Here is a 5962-nt window from a genome sequence, read left to right on the forward strand (position 1 = left end):
AGCTTTACATGCATTTCTGCATTTAATAATTAAAGCCCTCCTGTGAGGAATCATTTTAGGTTTTTAATGAATAATACATTTTATTTTGATTTTGAGAGTTCAAATTTCCAGAAAATTTACTGGAATAGTACAATAAAGGCTTAGATACAGTTCACCTAAAAGGGCACTGTTTGCCCTTTTGTGTCTGGCTTATTTTAGTATAAACTTTCAAGGCTCATCCATGTTGTAGCCTCAGTCAGTACTTTATTCTTTTGGTTTTATAATATCCTTTTTCTTTTTTTTTTCGTTTTTTCTCTATTTAAAAATATTTTCATTGAAATCTAGTCAGTTTATAATGTTGCATCAGTTTATAATTTTGCATCAGTTTCTTGTGTACAGCACAACACTTCATTTATATAGGAACATACATGTATTCATTTTCATATTCTTTTTCAACATAAGTTACTATAAGTTATTAAATATATTCTCCTGTGCTATACAGTATAAACTTGCTGTTTACTCTATACATACTCAGTATCTGCAAATCTTGAACTCCCAATTTATTTCTTCCCACACCCTCTCCCCTCTGGTAACCATAGTTTGGTTTCTATGTCTGTGTGTCTGTTTCTGTTCTGTAGATAAGTTTATCTTTTTGTTTGTTTGTTTTTTTAGATTCCACATGTGAGCGATCTCATATGGTATTTTTCTTTCTCTTTCTGGCTTACTTCACTTAGAATGACATTCTCCACGTCCATTCATGTTTCTACAAATGGCATTATTTTATTATTTTTTTATGGCTGAATTGTAGTCTATTGTACAAATATACTACAACCTCTTTATCCAGTCATCTGTCAGTGGACATTTAGGTTGTTTCCATGTCTTGCTATTGTAAATAGTGCTGCTCTGAATATTGGGGTGTAGGTATCATTTTGAATTATGGTTCCTTCTGGATATATGCCCAGGAGTGGGATTGCTGGGTCATATGGGAGGTCAATGTTTTGTCTTTTGAGGAACCTCTGTACTGTTTTCCACAATGGCTCCACCAAACTGCAACCACAGTGTAGGAGGGTTCCCTATTCTCCACAGCCTCTCCAGCATTTATTGTTTGTGAACTTCTGAATGATGGCTATTCTGACTGGTGAGATGTGATATTTGATTGCAGTTTTGATTTGCATTTCTCTGATAATGATATTGAGCATTTTTTCATGTGCCTATTGGCCATTTGTATGTCTTCATTGGAGAAAAGCTTCTTTAGGCCTTCTGCCCATTTTTGAATTGAATTGTTTGTTTTTCTTTCTTATCAAGTGTAAAAGGTGTTATATATTCTGGGAATTAAGCCCTTGTCAGTCTCATTTATTGCAACTATTTTCTCCCATTGCATAGTTTGTCTTTTAGTTTTGCTTACTGTTTCCTTTGCTGTGCAAAACCTTGTAAGTTTAATTACATCCCACTTGTATATTTTTGCTTGTATTTCTATTGCTTCAGTAGACTGCTCTAGGAGAACATTGCTGAGATGTATGTCAGATATTTTGCCTATGTTTTCTTCTAAGAGGTTTATAGTGTCTTGTCTACATGTTTAAGTCTTTAAGCCATTTTGAATTTATTTTTGTGTATGTTGTGAGGGAGTAGTCTAACTTCATTCATTTACATGCAGCTGTCCAGTTATCCCTACACCATTTGCTGAAGAGGCTGTCTTTACTCCATTGTATGTTCTCACCTCCTTTGTCAAAGATTCAATGACCAAAAGTTTGTGGGCCTATTCTTGGTAATTTTGTTTATCCATTCATTGATGGATGGATATTGTTTGTAACCTTTGTCTACTCTGAATGATACTGCCATGAATATTGATGTGCAAGTTTTTGTGAGAATATGTTTTCATTCTGTTGGCTGTACAGTTGGCCCGCCATATCTGTAGTTTCCAATTCATGGATCCAGATGGCTGATTGTAAAGGGACTCAAACATCCTTTGATTATGGTATCCAGGGTGGGGGGTTCCTGAAACCAACCCCCCGAGGATACTGAGGGATGACTCTACATGTAGGAGTGGAATTGCTGAGCCATATAACTCTAACCTTTTGAGGAAACACCAGATTTCTCCAAAGAAGCTGCACCATTGTCCCTTTCCACTGGCCGCAAATGAGGTATCTCTGCCTCCTCAACGACACTTGTTATTGTCCATGTTTTGATTAAAACCGTCCTAGTGGGTGTAAAATGAGAACTCATTTTGATTTTGATTTGGCTAGTGATGCTGAGCTTCTTTTCATGTGCTTATCGGCCATTTGTGTATTTATTTAAATCCTTGGCAAATTTAAACATTGGGTCGATTTTCTTTGTATTGTTCAGTTGTAAGCATTTTTTATATACCCTGAATACTAGTCTCTTCTTAGATACATGCTTGGCAAAATTTTTCTCCTATTCTGCAGATTGTCCTTTCACTTTAGTTTTTTTAAGCATTAAAACAATTTCTTTACAGGGGAGGTAATTAGATGTATTGATTTATTTTATTTTTCTTGCTAAGCATGCACTCTGTCACTTGATATACCCCCTTCCCCTGTCATTTCACTTTCTTGATGATGTAATTTCTAACAAAAAGGTTTTAAATTTGATGAAGTCCAGTTTATCTGCTTTTTTCTTCTATCACTTGTGCTCTTCGTATTGTATCTAGGAAACCAAAGCCTATCCTAGGACCACAAAGATTTATACTGTGTCTTCTTTTAGAAAGTTTATAGGTTTAGTTATTACGTTTCTGTCTGTGATCAATTTTGAATTAATTTTTATTTATTTAAAATATGGGGGTCCAGATTCCAGATTCATTCTTTTGCCTGCAGATACTCAGCACTCCCTGCACCATTTGTTGAATAGACTATTCTTTCAATGGAGTGTTGTTGACACCCTTGTGGAAAACTGACTGTAAATGTAAGTTTTTCCCCCTGGGTTTTTATTATGTCTCATAGATTTATTTATCCAAACTTATGCCAGTACCATTCTGACTTAGTACTATAGCTTTTTAGTACCCTTTAAAGTGAGTCCTCCAACTTTGCTCTGCTTTTTCAAGATTGTTTTGGCTGACCTGGGCCCCTTGCACTTCCATATGAATTTTGGGATCACTTTTTCAATTTTTGCAAAGAAGTCAGCTGGAATATTGATAAGGATTCCACTGAATTTGTAACTCACTTTGGGGAGTCTTAACATTTTTAACAATATTGTCTACCATTCCATGAACATGGGATGTGTTCCATATATGTAGATCTTTTAAGTATTATTTCGGTGATACATCAAAATATTCAATGTACAAATCTTGTAAATTTTTGTTAAATTTATCTCTCATTTTATTTTTAATGCTGTTGTAAATGGAAAGGCTGAGCTTCTTGAGGGTAGGACTATATATTAATTTGTTTATTTCTAGGATTTCTACACAGCAAATACTCTAGGTTTATATTTGCTACATAAATCTATCCACAACTCTTCCCACCCCCGTGTTATAAGAAACCAAGACCCAGGTTAAGCTACCTGAACACCTATGTGGAAGTGAGAAATGAGACCCTTGGGTGGGGCTTTGTGAAGATGATACTGAGAGCTTATTTAGGATGGCTTCATCTTAAATTCCTTTAAACAACACTTCTGGTGTAGTCAGATACATTAAGATCATGCCCTTTTGATGTGCAGAGGAGCTAAGACTATCATTTTCAAATAATTTCTAGTGAGAGTGTTGTACTTGAAATCAAATTTGCATCAATCTTTGAAGATATATGTTTCAGGAATTTTGACTAAAGAACACCTGTCTTTATTCATTAATGACAACTAAATTCTCAAGCAACATGTAAGAGTTTGAGCAAACTGCCCCAGCCCCGTAGTGCTGGTTGGCTGCAGCTGTAACTGGAGTCAGTGCTTACCTCTCCCAGCACGCTTGGGCTGATCTGCTCAAAGGTGTTCGTCCAAATGTTTGTCTGTAGTCTGTTGGACAAAGCCATAAAACAATGAGTTAATGTTGCTGGAATGCAATATATTCCTATTAATATTAAATAAGCACATATTGAGTGCTTACTGTATGTTGGGAATTGTCCCTCAGCCTCACATGTATATTATTTCACTTAAAACTTCATATATTTCCTTGTTATTCTCACTTTACAGATAAGGAGACTGAGAATTAGGTCTTCTGTATTTTGGATGGAGCTCATTATCAATGACAGGAAGTTGTAAGGAAAAAGATATTGATTCATCCTGAGAAAATATTTTTCTGACCGTCAGCAGTGAAGAGGGTGAACACTGAAGAAGGTGATCATTGTTTGAGTGAGACGAGCCCCGGGTTGTACGGAGTCAGCATCCCTGTCCTGGACACGGCACGTGTAGATCTGTGTGGTGGGTGAGGCGGCGAGGCCGCGCAGGGAACGCGGATGCCGGGCCATTGGGCTGTGCTCAGGCCCGGTGGGGCTTTCTCCTAAGGGCAGTGGACCGTCATTGACAGATTTTTAGTAGGGGAGTGGGGTGCTCTCGTAGATCACTTTTGTCTTGTAGAATGCTTAGAAACATTTAGAAGGCTCTGCAGGAGGTGATGTGATGAGTCAGATTAGGGTGGCTGCCAGGTGTAGGAGTGTAGAATTTTCAAGTGGTTTTCAGTCCCAGTTTTGTGGCTGAGTAGCTGTGTCACTTTGGATGATGCACTCAAGGAAGTAAACAATTTATCTAATCAATTGAAGAAGTGATGTACCGACCTCCCAGGACTGCTGTGGTGATCCAGTGAGATAACGTGTTCACAGTGTGCAGCGTGGTCCCCAGCACACAGTCAGTGCTGAGTGAGTGCCAGTGAGTACCTGGTAGTTCAGGTGTGGGTGGTGGGACTCGGTGACTGAGGAAATCTGGGCCCTGAAGGTGGGGTCCAGTCACATCTGTGAGTGATGGGCCTGAGCTGGGAGAGGAAGGGAGACCTTGCCCCCCGACCAGGGGCCCTGGGTAGGACGGCTATGGGAGGAGCACCGTGAAGTCAGCTCTTTGCAGGTGGAGCTCGAGTTGCCTTTGAGATATCTAAGTGCATTGTCATGAGCTCAAAGAGGAGGTCTGGGCCCGGGCTGTGAATTTTCCTATAATCTTAATCCCTGAGGACGCTGAGGTATTGATCACTGAACGTGAAGACATACTTTACAGGACAAGTGAATAGTAGTATCATCTCTGTCATCAAAGCTCACATCTCTTTATTCATCACAAGTTTGCTATTGGGTACTTACAGAGCTCACTTCACCGCCATCCCCTGGGCTCAGGCTCCACAGTAAAGAGCTGGTGAGCCTCCCTCTTTTCCAGAAGAAGACACATTTAGCTGGTAGAATTCTGTACCTCGCCAGACTTAGAATTTTAGTTTGTTGTTTTAATTCTATTTTCTGTTAGCCATCTCCTGACAGGAGAGACGTTTTACCTCATGGACATATTTCAATTAGCTGTTACTGAGAATTGCTGATCTGATCCATAGTGTAAGTATTATATTAACCTTGTAGAGTATTTATCATTTTTCTGTCTTTGCCCTTTAATTTTGTATGCCCCTTCAAGTCTCTATCCTATTTGGGGCCTTATTTTTTTTAATTAAAAAATGTCTATTTGCAGTTAAGAAAACAAAAGAAAAGAAAAAATACACATGATAGCTAAACTTAGAAAATATCTAGTGTGTTTTCTGTCTCGGCAACGGAGGGTTCTAGAAACTCGTGAAAACCTTCATTACACAAGTTTCTTAAAATGCTGATTAAGAAATAAAACCTTCCTTCTTCATCTTTCAAGCTGCACAGCTAATTGTGAAGAAAGTGAGGGGAAATCCTCAGAAGCCAAGACAAACCAGAAAGCAGGGATTCTGGGTGATACGCGAGCCTTAGAAGCCCTGGGGTGCCTGTTGGCTCCTGTACTGAGTTTCAGTTGCCTTGACTGGAGGGTAGGAGGTGAGCCCGAGTCCTCTCACAATGGGAGTTGGATGACTGATCATATGTAAGGCCAAGCCCATCCC

The 5962-nt window shown here is 38.8% G+C and overlaps 1 long non-coding RNA gene across 1 annotated transcript; it reads left to right on the forward strand.

The window, feature by feature from the left end:
* The first annotated feature begins 2107 nt into the window (after positions 1 to 2107).
* LOC135320523 (uncharacterized) lies at positions 2108 to 5623 on the forward strand. The gene is made up of 2 exons (XR_010379692.1): positions 2108 to 2895; positions 4111 to 5623. It is a non-coding gene; the product is annotated as an uncharacterized LOC135320523 (long non-coding RNA).
* Positions 5624 to 5962: the final 339 nt, after the last annotated feature.

The sequence above is a fragment of the Camelus dromedarius genome, unplaced genomic scaffold (assembly GCF_036321535.1).
Source record: "Camelus dromedarius isolate mCamDro1 unplaced genomic scaffold, mCamDro1.pat HAP1_SCAFFOLD_171, whole genome shotgun sequence".
In the NCBI taxonomy this organism is placed as follows: domain Eukaryota; kingdom Metazoa; phylum Chordata; class Mammalia; order Artiodactyla; family Camelidae; genus Camelus; species Camelus dromedarius.